This window comes from Dipodomys merriami, unplaced genomic scaffold (assembly GCF_024711535.1).
Source record: "Dipodomys merriami isolate MVZ:Mamm:240054 unplaced genomic scaffold, mDipMer1.0.p SCAF_1279, whole genome shotgun sequence".
Classification (NCBI taxonomy): Eukaryota; Metazoa; Chordata; class Mammalia; order Rodentia; family Heteromyidae; genus Dipodomys; species Dipodomys merriami.
In genome coordinates, this window is record NW_027202581.1 from 139,829 (window position 1) to 160,184 (window position 20,356).

At 37.9% G+C, this 20,356-nt stretch overlaps 1 pseudogene; it reads left to right on the forward strand.

The window, feature by feature from the left end:
• Positions 1–4,881: 4,881 nt before the first annotated feature.
• LOC138824180 (prostaglandin-E(2) 9-reductase-like) lies at positions 4,882–15,479 on the forward strand (annotated as a pseudogene).
• Positions 15,480–20,356: the final 4,877 nt, after the last annotated feature.

The window sequence follows — 20,356 nt, forward strand, 5'->3', positions numbered from 1 at the left end:
ACTGAGCACACTAGCTAACACAGAGGTGGTTTTATTTCTTTAAAGAGTTTCCCTGTATAGAGTTAGTACACCGGTAGAGAGCTTTGACTGCTCCCTCTACCCATCCCCAGGTCTCCTCAGGCACCGCCCTCCTCCATCAGCTGCCAGGGCTGCCTACCAGGGCTCCCAGGTCTGTCAGGCATCTCCATGCTTGTTGCTGTCCCCCTGATGAAGGCTGTGCCCAGATCTTGGCAGCCTTAGAGCTGGAGCAGCTCCCTGTTTATTGGCCTCCATCTCAACCCCTCTCCGGGAGGGTCACAATTACTTAAGTGAGGTAAGGAGTCCAGCTCTTGTTCAGCTGTGGTACCCCCATTTCCTTCCCTCTCCTCCCTCCAAGTTGTAAAGTTCCTTTCCAACATAGTGACCCCTGAGCACCACTGCTGCATGGGCTCACTCTTGGTCCCCCCATTTCTATGATGCCACTTCCTTTCCTTAAGTCAAGTAAACTTATTTTTTTAAAAAAAAGGTAAAATGGAGGCTGGCATGGGGGATTGGGGAGAAGGGAGGGAAAGAACTGAATTGGTTTCTTCCTATTTTACCCTCCCCAATATGAATAGCTTTAACTGTTTCCTGTTTATATGAATACAACATGATCAAGGTTGAAAACTCATTTGCTAGTGAAAACTATGGTAATTCCTTTACACCCCTCCCCCACAAAGAAACCTTTAACTTCTCTGGATTTACTTCTGCTTTTGCCATCAGACCCAGGGCAATGTGATTACAGCACTGGCAACAACAACAGATGATTCCTTTGAGGGAGAATAAAGGAGGAGGAAAGGGGAAAGGCTGACTAGCAGAGAGCAGAGGCCAAAAAGTCCCTGGTACTTCAGTGAACTGTGAGGACATGAGATGAGAAAGCTCTGTAGCTGTCAACAGTGTAAACTCAGGACATGTGCAAGTGTGAGCATTCCACACAGGTGTACTCTTCAGCATCACATTGCAGGCCGCCCTTCCGGGTTTAGGTCAGGCCTCTGCACAGGACATGTTTACCAGGAGCAGTTATAATCACAGTTCCAACATTTTTAGGGGACAAGATAGGCCTTAGGTAGAATATGAGAACACATAAATATTTACTGTGTTTCAATCTTATCAGTAAAACCCAAACAAACCCAGGAGACTGTCATTTTCATGTACAGAAGTGCTGTTGAGAAAAGCCTTGGGACTATTGTTCCATCCACTTAATTGCTTGCAGAACTAATATAATATAGTTCAGTCTTGCATTTGTTTTCTCTGTCTTACTTCCCTGAGGAATCCAGCAATGCTCCATCCCAACATATTACAACCCATTGCCATATTTATGTACTAGAAGGGGAGGAGGAAAGAAGGTGGGAATGTTCTTCAGTGAAATTACACTTCTAGAAGTTAAGGGTGAAAATTCACCAACAAAAATTGTCTCACCATTTTTTTTGGTGTACTCATTTATTTGAAGATGTCTATATCTTAGTTCTAAAAAATGACTGCTGGAAGTGGTGCTGTGGCTCAAGTGGTAGAACGCTAGCCTTGAGGGGCAGTGTCCAGGCCCAGAGTTCAAGCCCCATGACCAACAAAATAAAAATTAAAAAAATGACTGCTTTCTTGTGTCTGTAATAGGATTGTCCATGATATCTTAAAGATTCATTGTCTAGGTAAATCCTGAATTTTCATATCAGATTTAGGCCAGTTCCTGAAAGAATATGATATGCCCAGGTTTTCAAATTTTAGGAAGTGTTGTGTTTTAGCATTGAAGTCCTCAGAGATGTGTACTTTTCTCTACTATTTACAACTATGCTTACTTCAGTATTGTTCCATTTATATGGAGTGATTTCTATAATCTTATGTTGTTGTCTTGATACCTATTTAAATATACATTTTCCTTCCTAACACCAGAAGCAGGACTCAGCCATCTAGAAACTGATGTCAGATTAGTAGCCCTTCCCAGTTGCTTGTGGTGATCAGCCAAATATTTGTCATAAGCAACTGATGATACCTGGGGACTGTGTCTTTATAGAACTGCTGGAGGCAGCCTGCTTGCCCAGGCCCATGTATTCCCACACAGGGAAGACCCACTGTGAAGGGATTGTAGTGATTCCTTCAACTCTTGCTTACTGCGTCATCTCTTGGAACTTTGCTTCATTGATTTCAACCCAATTAAAACCTGTTTGCATAACATCCTGAACTGCAGTAAATATGCTGGGTTTGAACCTCCCTCTGCCCTCTCCTCTCTAATATGCTGAGCTTGAGTGCCCTCCCCCCCCCATTTTTCTCTCTCTCATTTCTCATGCCTGAATTATTGGCATACCCTGCACCTCCCAGAAGCTTTCCCTGGACTGTTAGTCAACCTAGTCAGCCTTTACTATGCTTGTGGTCATTCAGCTCTGTTCTTCCATGAGAGACTGTTCTGCATCTTAGACAATATTTAACTGAAAATTTGGTATTTACAGATAAATATTTAATATCTGTTTTAGAATATAAACATTAAGCCCCCTCATCTGGTTCATAAAGGGTTTCCAAATCTACTGTTTTGGTTTTTAATTATGTTAATAGTAAATTTTGCCAAATCATAGTTTTACTTTTTATGCATTAAAGTATTTCTAGCTCTTCTTACATAGAAACTGATATTTTGGTCAGTTGACAAGGCTGTTTCATACCCAAGGCTGGACTTTAGGATGTATTCACATCTTTTTAAACGCCTTTATTTCTTCTTTATTATATTTTATATCATTTATATTCTGGACTTCCTTTTATATACAGTATACAAGGGGATTTTCAATCTTGTTTTCCTTGAGGTGAATAGCCATTATTTGTTCTAATTGTGTTTCATTAATAGTCTTGTTGTACTCCCCGTCGCAGGACCCCCACCAAGAAGACCACCAAGAGTCAGACTTTCCAAAATGCAAAAGCAAGGCTTTATTCAGGCGGGCTGCAGCTGGGGCCTCATCCTACACACCGACTCAATGGAGCCTAGGAGGAGAGCCGGAGCTGAAATGTCACAGGGTTTATAAAGGCAAAAACTACAAAGTTACAAAAGGAGAAGGAGAGAAAAAAAAATCACAGACTGACAAATTTACAGCAACTAGAGGCGTCAGCAGGGCATTCCAAGGTGATAAGAGGTAGTAGGGAGTTATCAAACTGGCTGGGTCTCAATGGGCCATCTGGACATTCCAGAGCAGTGAAAGCTTAGCAGGGAGTAATTGGTGGTCTGTTTATCTTGGGCCAGCTTGGCATCTCCTGAAGTTTGTGGGGACCCAAGGCCAGCTATAGTACAAAGTGGGGCCTGACTTCAGAGTAGCTTTGTTCAAGTAATCTATGGTTTAGCAGTTTCAGCACAAACAAGACTGTTTCTGAAATTCAGGTGGGCCCAAGGTTAATATGAGCAACAGAAGGGTTACTGCTTCGAAACGAAGCCACTTTTAACTCTTCAGTCTAAGTTGTGCCACCTCTTAAATTCTCATATAAATAAAAGGTAATTCTGAAGTCTGTATTCTATGCCACTGATAATTTTTTGCAATATTTTGCAAATACTAACTTTAAAAAATACACTGTTTATTCCTTTTTAAGTTCAGAGATCCTATAAAACTATTTCCCTCATGTTTCCCTTTTACATAAACTTCATACATGTTTTTATGCACTTGAATAAACTTGTATCAAGTTTAAAACTGTTGTAGAGTAAGTTGCGTGGATATATAAAAATATTGTGATAATTTTCATTTTAACAAATTAGCTTCATCTTCAAAAATTTTGCATGTATTTCCGTGGATCTTGATGCTAGATGATTAAGAGTTTGAGGCCAGCCTGGGTAACTAATTCACCAAGAACAAAGAACAACTGGAGACATATATGCACATAATAGCAGAACTCTTAAATATATGAACCGGAAACTGACAGTATTAGAGAAATAAACAATGCAATAATAAAATATGGAAATTTTAATACCCAGAATTAAACAATGGATTCAACAGCTCAATGGAGTATAAGCAAGATTATAAAAGCCTTGAGCAACAGTATCAACTAATTTGTCTCAACAGACAGTTATAGAATATTACTCAACTGAAGTTTGAACCCAGGACCTGGGCAGTCTCCCTGAGCTTTTTCACTCAAGGCATAGTGCTCTGCCACTTTGAACCACAGCTCTACTTCCCGTATAGGGTTAATGTAGATGCTGTTGTGTCTTTTTCTTCTAAAAATTGTCATTGCAAAGATTTTTATGTTTGTCAAGAACATTGCTGTGTTTTCTGATCATTAAAGTGGGTTTCTGATGACTTAGTAACCACATCAGCCTTCATTTGAATAGCTATTTAATGGCAAAGTATTTTAAGTGACTACTCCTTTATGCCCATGGTTAAATACACAAGTATTATTTGAGGTGATGTAGAAGGTAAATTTAATGCCCCCTATGCCATTGAATTGAAAGATGTAAAACTACATGTTCAAGTATACTCAAAAAACATGAATATGCTTAATATTCAAAAAAGCCACCAAAATTTAGCATTACGGTGGCAAAAAGTTCATCAATATTAATTTTAATTATATAACACCATAACGGAATTGATTCCAGTTCCATTTCACATGTGCTTGTTCTTGTCTATTGATAATTTTTGAATAGAATTCCCTAAGTAGAGCAGGTTGGATTCAAATACACAATGTATCTGCCTCAACTCTCCAAATATTGGGATTACAAGCATGAACTACCATATCTGAATATCAAGAATATTACTTTAACATCACTGCCTCTTCCAACAATGAATAACTTTTGATTATTCATTTGACAAACAGGGGTTATGCATTACTGCCTGCCCTACAAGAGAGAAACAGATTGTGCTTAGCCAGAAGACAGACCAACAATGAAACTCCAAACACTCCTATATGACACTAAATGATGGTCACTTGATCCCTTCGCTGGGCTTTGGCACCTGCACACCTGAAGATGTAAGTCATCATTTGGTGCATGGTTCAAAGGAAAATAACCTAGGATGAGAGGAAGTTGATCTGTGCTGTCAACACATCCATTTCTTGTCTGAGTTTTTGGACTTACTTGGTTCTCAGGTTTGTCTTTTTATTTCCAGGATAGAGCTAAGCCATGTAAACTCCATCAGAGTTGGACTAGTTAATCACAGACCAATTACATTGCATGTCATATTTTCTTGTATTTTTTATTTGGTTCCCAGAAGATCACTGTCTCTCAAATATAAGAATGCTGCCTGCCAGGTCACTTGCTTGGATGTTGATTGCATTTGGAGTCGTTCCTCAGTTTATTTCTATAGTTCATGAAGACTTCTAGAAGGCAAGATACAGAGAAATCAGAAAAGTTGATGGGAGTAGGAAACAGAATAAAAGATGGAAAGGAACTTTTCTTTGGGTTTGGGGTAGCCTTTAACATCTGATAGTAAATAGTGGATCTGGGATGAAAAGAATTTCAGTGTCCTATTTTTACACAATGGTGTGAGAGCACTAGCATTTAATTATCTTGTCAATAAAAGAAAGGGGGGAGGTAGGTGGAGCACAATTTTTTAGGGGCAAGAATTACATATACCAGAGTTTTTTAAGAAAAAGAATTCATATACTCTTAGAGGAATCAGGAAGTGGGCATCCTGACTCAAAGTTCAAGTGTGCAGAGTTTGTCAAAGCATTAAGAAGTCATAATCATCAAGTAATTAGAATGCAAAGGACAGGATAAAAGCAGTTCACACTGCAATATCCCTTTAAAAAGGAGATTGGCAAGGCTTTAAGCAATAAAGCCTCTGGCTGCCCTTTGTGAGAACATTTGGTGGGAGTGGTAATGGCAGGAATGGTAAAGGATGGACTTTAAAGCAGCTACCATCCTTTTTGAGAATTGAAGTGAAAAGACTATATTTCTTTTCTTTGCTTTGGAAGATTGAAACAACAAAGATAAAGAATATGTATCAAGGTTGGTAGGCTCTGCATTCTATTATGTTCTTTCTGAGCAAGAGAGAGTAATAGGAAAAGTTTAGTCCTTATATTGTACAAGCATGCTCTATAAAGTCCTGTTCATAAAAGTTAAAAGAGCAAATTCTTTCCCTGATCAGGACATGTACTGGCTCTCAATGTAATAATAGTCACATAGATACCATTTCTTCTCTAAATATGGATCCTATAGCATATGGTATGCATTCTTTCTCTCTTTACCCTTCTTGGTCACCCTAATTATCCATTTTCTGATGAATACTGAAATGGAGGCCTGTGTGATGTCTTCTGCCTGAAGCTCCTGTGTGTAGAGGGCCCTGGGAGGCCTTGTGGCTCTGCCCTTTGGAAATATCTTTGGATATATTTGTTCCACTGCATTGGTACTGCTTAGTGGTTTCACTCAGCTAAATCTGAGCTCCGTAGGCTGGAAAAGAATGTTGTACATTGTCATCACTTTCTGAAATAAACACAAGGTTGTTTCCCTAAAGATTCTTCCTAACCCTGTCTTTGTCACTTTCATGTTTTTTTTTCTCTCTCACTTTTTTTTCTTTTGTCCATCGTGGCACTTGATCTTGGGCACTGTCCCTCAAAGCGAGTGCTCTACCACTTGCATCACAGCACCATGAACAGATTCCAGGTGGTTTATTGGAGATATGAGTCTCACAGACTTTCCTGCCTGGGCTGGCTTTGGATGGTGATCCTCAGATCTCAGCCTCCTGAGTAGCTAGAATTACAGGCATGAGCCACCGGTTCCCAGCTTCTCTCTCACATTTTATAAATAGCCCAAATTGAGTTGGCCTTAATTGCATAGACAGGGATCAAGAGACCATGGTAGTCATTTTCTCTCAGATTCCAAACTGATCAGCATTATTTTGAGAATTATATTGCATAGGATGTGGCCACCTTTGTATTTGGACATGTGACCCTGGGCAATCAGGTTTCCCCTCAGCCATCTCTTCTAAGGTGATATAGTAGAAATTAAAGGAATGTATGGAAAAAAACATGCATTTTAGTTCTTCCTCCATTGAGCAAAAATTAGAAGAAATCCAAAAGTTCCTTCTAGGAAAGCAAAGGATGCAATCCATGTATGTGAGAAATGGTGGCTCTGTCCAGTAGTCAACTCGGAGGTAAAGGAAGGGAAGGATCTTGATAGAGCTGAATAGGCCCAAGGGCTCATTAAGAGTGGCCCACGTGACAGAAGAAGGGAAAAATACATCCGTTAAAAGTAGGTCTAGATGGAGGTAGTAATATATATAATTAATTTTATTGAAGTTTTATTGAAGTTTATGCATGAATGGAAATGACATGATGAAATACTTTACTATGTACAATTCATTATATGCGAATAAAATAACGAAAATTAACTTGTATAAAAATAAAGTTATTCCAACTCTCTTCTTATCTGTGAAACATTTCTTCCTTTATATTTGTTAATTTCTCTACCAGTAGTACATTACACAGGAAGTGACACAAACTAATCATTAGGCAGGAGCTAGGATGTATGTTATTCAGTGTCCTGTGCAGGAAGCAGAAGGAACAACATGAGCTTAGTCAGAAAACTGACCAGCCATGAGTTGTAAAGAGCATTGTGTGAAACTAAATAATGGTCATTCATCCCCTCATTGGGCCTTGGAACCTACATGCCTGAAGAAGTAAGTTATCCTATGGGGAAATGTTGAAAAGTATTCTAGAATGATTGGCAGTAGAACTGGGCTATCAAGTCTTAGCTACTTCTTGTATGAGTGCTGGGGATTCACTTGGTTCTCAGATCTTCCAGCTATGCTCACACCTACTTGTATATCTAGATTATTTGAGAATACATTTTTCCATCAGCATTTAATCTGTTAAAAAAAGGAGTCATGGATACATAAAAATGTGTTTGATCACACATTGCTCTCTAGCCAAGTTTGAATGATCAGTCTAGCTCTGGTTGGCATCTAGGGACTTTGATGTCTTAGCAGCTATTTAAAGAAAAAGATGATGAGTGTTCCTAAATGGCTTATATACAAACGAGGAGTACAGTTTTGCACTGTCTTCTTTTGAGAGATGGATTTGGCACGTCCTATCAGAGGACTCCATATAATATGAAAATCTTGGAAAGTTCTCTAACAAATTTCATTACAGACAGATATCCCATATTTGTGAAGGGAGAATTATAGGGAATTCAGCCTGTTTCAATGAAGAAGAATCACAGAAGCTTGCAACAGATTGCTTCTATATTTTCCTTACATTCTTATGCTTTGTCCTTTACTTATGACCTCTTTATATTAATAATAATAGGATTATTGAAATAATAAAATTATTCCAATATGCTGAATTCTACATGAGATTCCAGATAATATATGAACAGGAGTTGTTTCTGGTGTGTACTATATTAATAGTTAACAAAGATTTGATGGGTTTGTAAGGGACTTAGAATGTAAAATTCTTGTTTAGCACAAAGAAACAGAAAATGTGAGTTTGATTTTGTGGTCCATGTTCAAAAGTAAATAAAGATGTAAATAGGGGCTGGGAAGATTGTTCAGTGGTACAGTGTTTGCCTTGCATGCATGAGGTTCTGGGTTCCATTCCTCAGCATCACATAAGCAGCAAAAACCCAAAAGTGGCTCTGTGACTCACGTGGTAGAGCACTAGCCTTCAGCTGAAGAGCTGAGGGACAGCACCCAGGTCCAGAATTCAGGCTGCATGACTGGCAAAAAAAAGATGTAAAAAAGTGTCTGTTCTTTCTAATGTAAGTAATTGGATCTGTAGCCTCCAAAACAACATTTGGGTGTCATTTAGTATCACAGAAAATGGGAATTCAAGGATCAGGGAAAGAGGCTTTTGTCAAATATGCCATCTTACAATGATTTGTAGTACAAATCTCTTTGGTCTTGTCAACTATCATCTTGGCTTATTCTGACATCTAGTGACAACTTCTTTCTCCAAATACTACTTGTGGTTGCTTCCCGAGGTTCCCAAGAGTAAGGCTTTGGAGACTATCAAGTTAGTTATAGATGCTGCCTTCTGCCATATTGACACTGCTTACACATACTAAGTGGAAGAGGAGGTAGGGCAGGCCATTCGAAAGAAGATTGAAGAGGGCACTGTGAAGACAGAAGATATATTCCTCACCTCAAAGGTATTGTGTCTACAGTGTATAAGTGTGCAAATGAATGATGTGATGTAAACAAGAGAAAATTATGTATGAAATTGAATTATCAGTTGGCAAAATGTGCTTATTGGTGCACCTTTTATTCTCACTTATTTTCCATAAAGGATATATATTAAGTAAGTCACCTGTAATCCTAGCCACTCAGGAGGCTGAGAGCTGAGGATCATGGTTCAAAGCCAGCCTGGGCAGGAAAGACGGGGAGACTCTTGTCTCCAATTAACCACCAAAGAACCAGAAGTGGAGCTATGCATAAAACTTGAGCAAAGGAGCTCAGAGACAGTGCTCAGGTCCTACATTCAAACCCAGGACTGATACACTCACACATACACACACATACGCACACACACACACACACACACACACACACACACACACACACACACACACACACACAAAGCAGTTTACAAATATAATGACTACTTAGTGATTGTATACAAATTTATAACATTAAAATGCCTTTATGTGTATGTCCTTAACTCAAAGCACCATTATTTAGAATGGGCTCAGAGGTGATATAGACTATGCCAAAATTATGACTTCCCTTCTCCCCTTGCTTATTTTCTACATTTTCTACATTTTCTACATTTAGAAGATCAGTTTTTAACACTCATAAAAATCAGAGAATTGGTATTATCTGGATAGTAAACGATTTTCAGTTAAAATGTACTGATTTGTTTAACATGTTGAAATGTTCAAAATGTGTCCCTCCAGCCATGTAAATATAAAGATGTTAGTTGTTCATGCATTAATGAATGAAAGACGTAGAGCAATAATAAATTTATAATATGCATGCAAAGTAATTCAGAGATTTGAAGTCATTATTACTTGATTAAAAATTATCCCTTTTAAAATGTATTTCCAATTTCTATAAATTGATGAACAATAACCCAATATGATGGAACGCACTATGACAGGGCAAATAGAAGGAAATCGAAATATGAAGGGTGTGTTTTCCAACATCTGTTTCTTTCCAGTACAGACATGCCAATCTTATAAGATATAATGTCCTCTTTGGATCATTTATTAATCAAACACAACTTCTATTCTTCAATTTCTGTAGCTTTGGTGTACTTTCTTTCATCCAGATCTGGTCCAGCCTAGCTTGGAAAGATCACTGGCAAACCTCAAAATGGACTATGTTGACCACTATCTCATGCATTATCCAGTGCCTATGAAGGTAGGCAATGTATGATAAACTTGGTGGGTATGAGCATAATTTCCACAAATGGGTGAGTTAAGCTTCTGTCAGGAACTGAAATAAAGTTTATTTGTATGTTTTTCCAACTATGAAAATAAATTAGACCAACATTACGGGATTTAGAGATAGAAACTTCAAGTGTGGCCTATATTTAGAGATTGCAGATAACAGCTAGTAATGACTGGGCTTATACAACATTTTCCCCTACCATTACTAGAGGTTTCTTTATTGTTTCTCAGCTTTGTCTATTAGTGGTAAATGTGGCTTTGAAACAGTTTAAGTTTCATGGTCATTAGCGATCAGTAGCTTCTCCACAACTCCCATGATCAAAGGCCGACTTGCATGCAGCCTACTTTAGCCATCTTTGGTTCCAGTAGGTAAAGAATCTTCATAGTTAAGGCAGGTTCAAGATGGATGTCCATTGTTGTTGATGGTCCTTTCCAGAGAATCTTGCACATTTTAGGTTAGAAGAAACTGTAGTAATAAGCAAAGTTACCTGAGCAAAGTAGGAGATTTCAGAAGGTCGGGTGGAAGGATTATTTAATAATACTGTATACAGGGGCTGTGAAGGTGGCTCAGTGGTGGAGCGCTTGCCTTGCATGCCTGAGGCACTGGGTTTGATTCCTCAGCACCACAGAAGCAAAAAGAAAAATGTAGGAAGTGGCACTGTGGCTCCAATTGTAGAGCTGAAGAGCTGAGGGACAGTGCCTAGGCCCAGCGTTCAGGCCCCATGACCGGACTCCCCCAAAATAATAATAATAATGCGCTATACATAATCAAAATTAGAGAATAGAGTAACTCATTCACCCAAAAATATTTCTAAGAACTTAGTACACAAGCCACTTGGTAGAGCTCAGTATGGGGAGTGAGTGAGGTTCTACTCGCTTTCTTGAATGTTCAGTGACTCATTCCCTCTCATACATGGATAAGTATTGCATGGGTAACAAATATGTGATTAATGAGGCTGATGTAATTACTTCTTTTTTAAAAATAAGTTTTTTATTGTGAAAATATTGTACAGAGGCTTACAGTTACATGATCAAGGTAATGAGAAAATGTCTTATCCAACATTGTTGCCTGCTTCTTTTCTAGCAAGGGGTTGACCTTTTTCCAAATGATGAACATGGGAAGGCAATATTCGACACAGTGGACTTCTGTGCTACGTGGGAGGTGAGTGAGTATTTGAAAGAACGGCAACAGAGGAAGCTAGAAGAGGAGAGCTGGGTGGTATGTCTAGGTCAGAGAATGGGGTACATTATGTTGGCTGTGGACAATCATTAGGTTTATGAGGATGTTATGCTGGAGCAGTGGATGAATGCATTGATAGAAAACTATAGAGAAAAATGGAGAGAAGCAGAATCGAAGGCAATAGGAGTAGACATCTTTGTCTTCTTATGTAGTAATGTCTTCAATTCTACAATAAGGACCAGAGATTCCTTTTCTGGCTGCCATTACATCTTTTGTTATTATCTTTATCAGTTTCTCCTCTGCAAATCAATTCTAATGAGTTTAATTGTCATTTCTAACCAGTAGGTAGTGGAGTTCTGGTTTTGTTTTGTTTTGTTTTTATTTTGAATTTTTTGGCAACACTGGGAAATCAAACACAGAGCCAAGGTAACCTCAGTTTCTCTAACACTGAGCACCACTTCTGGCTTTTTCTGTTTATGTGGTGTTGAGAATCAAACCCAGGGCTTCCTGCATGCAAGGCAAGCACTCTACCTGTGATCCACCTTCCCAGTCTTGACTGTATTCTTTTGAACAGTTCCATCTCACATTTTTGTTGATGCATGTCTTCACTTCCACTTGCTCTGCAGGCCATGGAAAGTGTAAGGATGCAGGGTTGGCCAAATCCATCGGAGTGTCCAACTTCAATCACAGGCAGCTGGAGCAGATCCTGAACAAGCCAGGTCTCAAGCACAAACCTGTCTGCAATCAGGTGAGCTGTCTTAGCCTCTTCTCCTTTTATTTCATTTTCATATTTCTTTATTAGTATAAGTTTTTTTTAAAATTTTTGATTTTCAGTTAAACTCATTTGACTGGAAGGAAAAATTCTAACACCATTGTCTTTGTCTCAGAGAATTTAGAAGTCTCTCAATGGTGTCTCTGACTATTAAGTTTTTGTTTAAATGAGAGCACACATTAATGTCTAGTGGATGCAGAATCTGGACCTACATCTAGAATGAAGCATTTGTTAAGTACAATTGAGTTTGAAAGAATGGTAAAATATTGGACTACAATACTGGATTACAATTGATGGGATAAGTCTAATATTGTCTGAGAAGATTGGGCTGATAATAAAGATACAGTGAACTATTGATAGACATTGATATGGGCGTGCGTGGACTTTCAATGCTTCTGTCTTCATCTTGGCTTACATGGATATTGGTACACCTACATTGAAAAGAAAGTGAAACCTGTGAAGGCTGTCCATGTTAGACTGCTCATGCCATCTGTTTAAAGTGACACTAAAAGTAGAAGAAATGCACTCTGAGGAACTTAAAGCAGAACACAGAGTTGACTCAATGTCTGAAAATCATTTAGCATCTGTTTGCTTTCTGACCTCAGATTTTTCAAGAATATGTCTTCTCTGTCTGGTTCTGTAGGTAATTTTCTTTTTGAATCTTTCTACTCATAAGTGAGCATCTTTGATTTAAAAATAAAAATATCCCTTCAGTCTTTATATACTTATTGACCCACTATGAATTTCCAAAAATATTAGAATGTTAACATAGGTATATTAGACTTCTCTAATATTTGCCACCAAATGTATCTAATATCTAACATTTAGAATAACTGATAGCTTGATACAAAATATTCATGTTCTCAATCCTGTATCAAAATTAATATGCTGGTGAGTCTACAACCAAATCAGTAGTATTTTGCTGAATCTGTTTGGAGGAAATAGTAGAAATAATTCTTCCATATAGGCGGTCTTCATGTATATATGTCCTAGAAATAAAGAGTTCCCTCACATAAACTCCATTATTCTACCCCAAGATATTCATGGTTATTTCATCTCAACATCTAAATCCAGTATGTATTCAAATTTCCCACAGTTCTTTTCTTTTGCGAGGCTCCAATTTTTTTCCACATGCTCTCTCCTGCCTGTCACAATTCTAACACTCTTTTAACCTGAAATACTCACCAAACCCTCTTGTCTTACAGAATTACTTTTTTTTGTGTGTCAATTTCTGTCAAGTAGGTATGAAAGTTGATAGTGTGCTGTATTTTTTCAAATAGAACCATACTAGGGAGCATGCCATTCTTGAAATAGTAAAGATGTTTATTTTCATCACTTGGTTGGAGTATTCCTGGCCACAGCTCTTTGTAAATGCATGATTTCCCATATTGCAATCATGTTATAAATATTTTAATAGTCTTTGCTTTTTAGTCAAACCTTCCATCTAAAGGACAATGTTCACACAATTCTTGAGTTTCCATCAATGATTGTTTGGAAAATTATAGTTTGGAGATTTGTGGTTATTTTGTTTTAATTATTCTGTGTATTTATCTTAGAATACAAAAGCTTTTACTCCTCACCAGGATAAACTACCATTATTCCTGGGACAGAAGGATCCTGATTAACTTTCCTCTTCAAAACAATGCTCTGATAAGGATTTGATCCAATGCTCTGATAAGGAATTGATTATTTTCCACAGCAAGGGGAAATATTTTGTCCCTTCTTTTTGTTGCTTTAGATCTATTTTTATAGTCTCATGAATATTTATTAACTGTATTGGTAGCATGGATTTTACTCATTACTGTTTCTAACGTATAACCTTGGCTAAATGTCACCAGAAGAATTCCGCTGAGCTCTTGTTTTGGTCCTCAGACTTGTTATTGTGAATCACTCACCAAATTCAAATTTCTTGCAAGTGTTGTAGAGGCATTTCCTTTGGTTTGTTTCATGACTAGAATTTCTTATATCTTTGATATGATAAGAAATTGCCTGGTTACAAAGAGGAAATTGTGTTTAGTATTGATAATGTGGCCCACAATACTGAGTTACTCAAGAAAATTACTTTAAAAAACAAACTCTGGTAATAGAGATATAAAATTGATTCCTATAACAAGAAAATCACTTCATCTTGGTCATTTTAACTCAGATTTATGTTCTATGTATTCTCATTGTTCAGCTTTGTTTAATTTTTTTAAATTTCTCCTTTATGTCAACACTGGGTTCAGACATAATGTGATAGCATTGTGTCTTATTCGTGTGTAGGGAGAGTGCCATCCATATCTCAACCAGGGAAAGCTGCTGGATTTCTGGAAGTCAAAGAATATTGTTCTGGTGGCCTATGATGCTCTGGGAACTCAAAGATACAAATGATGGTAGTAAATCCAGCAGAGAGTTTGCTTAGAATGTTACTGTAGAAGAGGTATCTTCAGTCCCATAGGCTCTACTTTCCTGTTATATGGGTTTTGGGGCTTGAACTCAGGGTCTGGGTGCTGTCACAGCTTCACTTCTGGTTTTCTGGTGCTTAATTGGAAATAACAGTCTCATGGGGGCAGGGGCTGGGAAGGTGGCTCAAGTGGTAGAGCACTAGCCTTGATCTGAAAAGCTGAGGGGCAGCACCCAGGCCCAGAGTTCAGACCCCACGAATGGATCCTCTCCTCTCTCCATCCAAAAAAAAGAGTCTCATGGGCTTTCCTGCCTGGATTGGCTTCAGACCAAGACCTTCAGATGTTAGCCTCCTGAGTAGCTAGGATTACAGGCCTGAGCCACCAGAGCACAGCTTAATCTCAGCTCTTTAAAGTACATTCTGAACTGGCTCAGGGGAAAATTTGTATTTAAATATACTCCTTTTGCTAAGCTAGTACTTCTGGTCTAAAATGGGCACTCAAATGTATTCTGGAAGTCTCCTAACAAAACTGAATACTCAGCCTCTGGAGTTCAGCACTTCTGTATCTCCTTCCAGGGTGGACCAGAGCTCCCCAGTACTCTTGAATGATCCAGTTCTGGGTGCCTTGGCAAAAAAGTATAATAGAAGTGCAGCTCTGATTGCTATTCGCTACCAGGTGCAACGAGGGGTTGTGACCCTGTCTCAGAGTTTCAAAGAACAGGAGATGAAAGAGAATTTGCAGGTAATAAGGGTGTTGTTACCATCAGGATTCCTGTTTATTCCTCTTCACGTGAATCCTCTGAACACATTTCTGGATCAAATGGTTGTTTGTGGTATTTCTTAGTCCCATGAGAATCCCAGTGCTCTTGAAAATTTTTTCTTCTAATTTACAATAGAAAAGATAATAGCCATAATGAATTAGGATTGGAAGAGCAATGAGAATTTTGTTTTAGAATTAATTCATCCATGCACAGCATATCCCTGTGCCATTTGACATCATCGTTTCTTCATTGAGGGCAGTGAAGTTTTTTAATTTAAGTTTTATTATAAAGGGGATGGCCAAAGAGGTTACAGTTACATGTCAGGTAATGAGTACATTTCTTTTTGAACAGTTTTACTTCCTCCCTCATTTTCTCCCACTTTTCCCACTCCTGAACCCTCTGCCCCCAAATTGTATACTGCATTTTCAATATCGTTTCAACAAATATATCTACTGAATTGGTTCACCCTTTGTCCCACATTTTTGTCATTCCTCTTTCACTCCCCAAGTAAGATAAACTTATATACAAGACAAAGGATACAAAAATGAAAAACAGTGACAACTGGGAAGAAACCAAAGGAAAAGGGGAAAGAAAAACATAACTGCACATAAAGCAGTAAAACATCTCTTGTTTCCACTTCTTGCAGCCCATTTGGATATGCATTATTTTACATGGTCATATGCACATAACTGTTGAGCCATCACGATCTTATCATAAGAATATCCTCCTTTGTACAGGTGGACCTGTTGCAGCAATGAGAAATACAAATTGTCATGTCGAAAACGAACTTTACAACTTTGGTGGGGGGCAGGTAGGAGTGAGGGGCCAGGCTGGGAAGGGATGTGAATGGTAAACAAAGGAGGAGGCTACAATGCTTTATAGGAAATGTACTCATTATCTTGCCCATATAATTATAACCCCTCTGTACACTATGTTCACAATAAAAAATAAAAAAATAAAAAACCATAAAAAAAGAATATCCTCCTTTGTTTTCACCGTGCAAATGTTTGGAGTGCTATTTAATTCATCATGCCCAAGTGTATTTATTTGTCTTCTACTATCCTTTGGATTTACTTGTAGATTTATATTCATATCCTAGGTATTACAAATGAGGGAAACCATGCAATCTGTGTTTCTTTGGGTCTGGCTTACTTCTCTTAATATATTTTTCCAAAGTCTTTTCATTTACTTACGAATGGGGCAATGTTATTCTTTCTGATGGAAGCATAGAATTCCATTGTTTTCTCGATAATTTCATCCACTGAGGGGCCTCTGAGTTGATTCCATGTCTTAGCTATGGGTAAGTAATACTGAAGTGAACGTGGTTGTACTTGTGGCTTTAGTGTGGTCATGTTTGTTGTCATTTGGATAAATTAAGTCCATGATTTTTATTCTGCAAGTTATTATGGTTCTATTTTGCATTTCCTTGTTTTTTTATTTACTTATTTTTTTATTGTGAAAATACTGTACAGAGGGTTTACAATTACAAGGACAAGATAATGAGTACATTTTTTTTATCAAGCATTGTAGCCTACTCCTTTGTTTCCCCTTACCATCCTTCCAATCCTCCCCCCGCCCCCCACCCAATTCTCCCCTCCCACTCACAAAAGTTGTAAATTTCATTTTCAACATAAGGACTTGTACATCTCATTGTTGCAGTAGGTCCACCTGTATCCCTATTTAAAGGGCTTGTTTTTCCCCTTCCCCTCCACAAATTATACCCACATCAAATACAGTGAAAGCAGGGGTTATACTGTAGGGGAGGGACATACAAAGCAACAAAGAAATAATCTTACAAATGTGTTAGAAAAAATCGCATGGAAGAAAAAAATATTTGAATACATATCTTAGGGTTCATTTCCCTAACATCACCTTATCTGACCTTTTCTGCTTGACTCAGACATATACTAGATATTGCAAATAAGGGAAACCATGGGACCTATGTTTCTTTGGGCCTGACTTACTTCACTTAATTTAATTTTTTCCAAGCTTTTCCATTTCCTAACAAATGGGGCAATGCCAATCTTTCTGATGGAGGCATAGTATTCCATTGTGTATATATACCAATTTTCTTGATCCATTCATCTACTGAGGGGCATCTGGGTTGGTTCCATATCTTATCTATAGTAAACAATGCTGCAATAAACATAGTGGTACTGGGAGCTTTAGTGTGGTCTTGTTTGTGAACATTTGGGTAAATGCCCAAAAGTGGGATTGCTGGGTCATAGGGGAGCTCTATGTGGAGTCTTTTGAGGAACCTCCAAACTACTTTCCAAAGTGGTTGAACAAGTTTACACTCCCACCAACAATGCAGTAAGGTTCCCTTCTGTCTATATGCCCTCCAGCATCTGTTGTTATCAGAGTTCTTGATTTTAGCCATTCTAACTGGGATGAGGTGGTATCTTAATGTTGTTTGGATTTGCATTTCTTTAATGGCAAAGGAGGTTGAGCATTTCTTCATGTGTCTATTGGCCATCCTTCTTTCCTCTTCAGAGAAGTTTCTCTTTAAATCTTTAGCCCACTTATTTATTGGGCAGTTGTTTCTTTGAGGATTTGTTGTTGGGGGATTTAATTTTTTGAGTTCTAAGTGTATTTTAGACAAGAGACCCTTGTCCATTGTATGGATAGTTAAGATCTTCTCCCAGTCTGTGGGATTTCTATTGATCTTGCTTCTTATGTCCTTTGCCCTGCAGAAGCTCTGCAGCTTCATGCAATCCCATTTGCCCAACCTTTCTTTGATTTGGGGTGTTTCTGGATCTTTATTAAGAAATTTGGCCTGTGCCAAGGAGACCTAGAGTTTCTCCTATTCCTTCCTGTAATGTTTTATGAGTGTCTCCTTTGACTTCGAGATCTTTGATCTATTTGGAGTTGATTCTGGTGCAGGGTGATATATTGGGTTAGAGCTTAAGTTTTCGACAGGTGTTTAACCAATTTTGCCAGTACCATTTACTGAAGAGGCTGTCTTTCTTCCATTCTATTTTTTTAGCTCCCTTATCAAAGATTAGGTGGCTATAGGTCTGTGGATTCATTTTTGGGTCTTTAGTTCTATTCCATTGGTCCTGAGGTCTGTTCTTGGGCCAGTACCAAGCTGTTTTGATTATGGCTTTGTAGTAGAGTTTGCAGTTTGGTATTCATATTCTTCCAGCCCTGTTCTTTCGGCTAAGGATTGTTTTTGCTATTCCATATAAATGTTTGGACTGCTTCTTCTATTTCCTTGAAGAATGAGGTTAAGATATTGATAGGTATTGCATTGAATTTGTCGATAGTCTTTGGAAGTATTGCCATTTTCACGATGTTAATCTTCCCAATCCAGCAGCCCTGGAGGTTTTTCCATTTCTTTAGTTCTGGTTTAATTTCCTTTTTCAGGTTTTTAAAGTTTTCATCATAGAGGTCTTTCACTTGTTTAGTTAACTCCAAGTATTTTATATTTGTGGGGCTATTACACAAGGAGTTGCTTTCCTGATTTCAACCGCACTCTTCTCATTACTGGCATATGGGAAAGCCACTGATTTTTGAGGGTTAATTTTGTGTCATGCTACTTTACCAAATTTTGAATCAGTTCGAGTAACTTGGGAGTGGAGTCCATGGGGTTCTTTAAATACAAGATCCTGTCATCTGCAAAGAGGGAGAGTTTCACTTCTTCTTTCCCTATTTTATGTGTTGCATCTTAACTTAATGCTCTTGCTATGCATTCTAATACTAAATTAAAGAGAAGTCGAGAGAGTAGACATCCTTGTCTTGTTCCTGAATTTAGAGGAAATGGCTTTAGCTTTGTGCCATTTAGTATAATGCTGTCATACACAGCCTTTATTGTATTGAGGAATGTTCCATGGATTCCTAGTTTTTCCAGAGCTTTCATCATAAAGGAGTGTTGGATCTTATCAAATGCTTTTTTCTGCATCTATTGAGCGAAACATGTAGTTTTTATCCTTGCTCTTGTTGATGTGCTTAATTGTATTAATAGATTTGCATATATTGAACCCGCTTTGCATCCTGAATATATCCCGTTTGATCATGATGTATGATTTTTTTTGATGAGTGGCCACAATTTAGCTGAGAAGTTTTACATCGATGTTCATCAAAGAAATGGCTCTATAGTTCTCTTTCTTTGATGAGTCCCTGCCTGGTTTTTGGGATGAGGGTTAGGATGGCTTCATAGAAGGTGTTTGGTAGTGAACTTTAACTTTCAATTTCATTGAAGAGTTGGAGGAGTATGGGTGTGAGTTCTGCTTTGAAGGCCTTGTAGAATTCAGCTGTAAAATCTATCTGGTCCTGGGCTTTTCTTGGGTGGGAGGTCTCTTATTACTGGCTCTATTTTGAAGTTTGATATAGGTCTGTTAAGTTGGTTTAACTAATCTTGATTTAGTTTTGACATGTCAATATTTGCTAGAAATTTGTCCCTTTGTTCCAGATTCTCAAGCTTATTAGCATAAAGGTTTGAGAGCTATTCCCTTATAAGGTTCTGAATCTTGGTTTTTTTCTGTGGTGATGTTACCAGTCTCATCTCTGAGTTAGTTTATTGGGTGTGTTCCCTTCTTTTTCTAATAAGATTTGCTAAGGGTCTATCAATTTTGTTAATTTTTTTAAAGAACCAACTCTTCATTTTGTTGATTCTTTCTATGTTTTTTAAATTTTATTTATTTTAATTTTATTTTTTTTCTTGTTTATATTGTGAAAATACTGTACAGAGGGGTTACAATTACATGGGCAAGATAATGAGTACATTTCTTATCAAGTATTAAATTCATTTAATTCTGATTTAATTTTAAGTATTATTTCTGTCTACTGGATTGGGGTTTAGCTTGTTGCTCTTTTTCAAGGATGTTCAGATGTCTCTAATTTGTTGATGTAGGAACTCAGAGCTATAAACTTGCCTCTGAGTACTGCCTTTGCTGTGTCCCAGAAGAGCTGGTAATTGGTGTGTCCATTTTTGTTGAATATCATGAACATTTGAATTTCC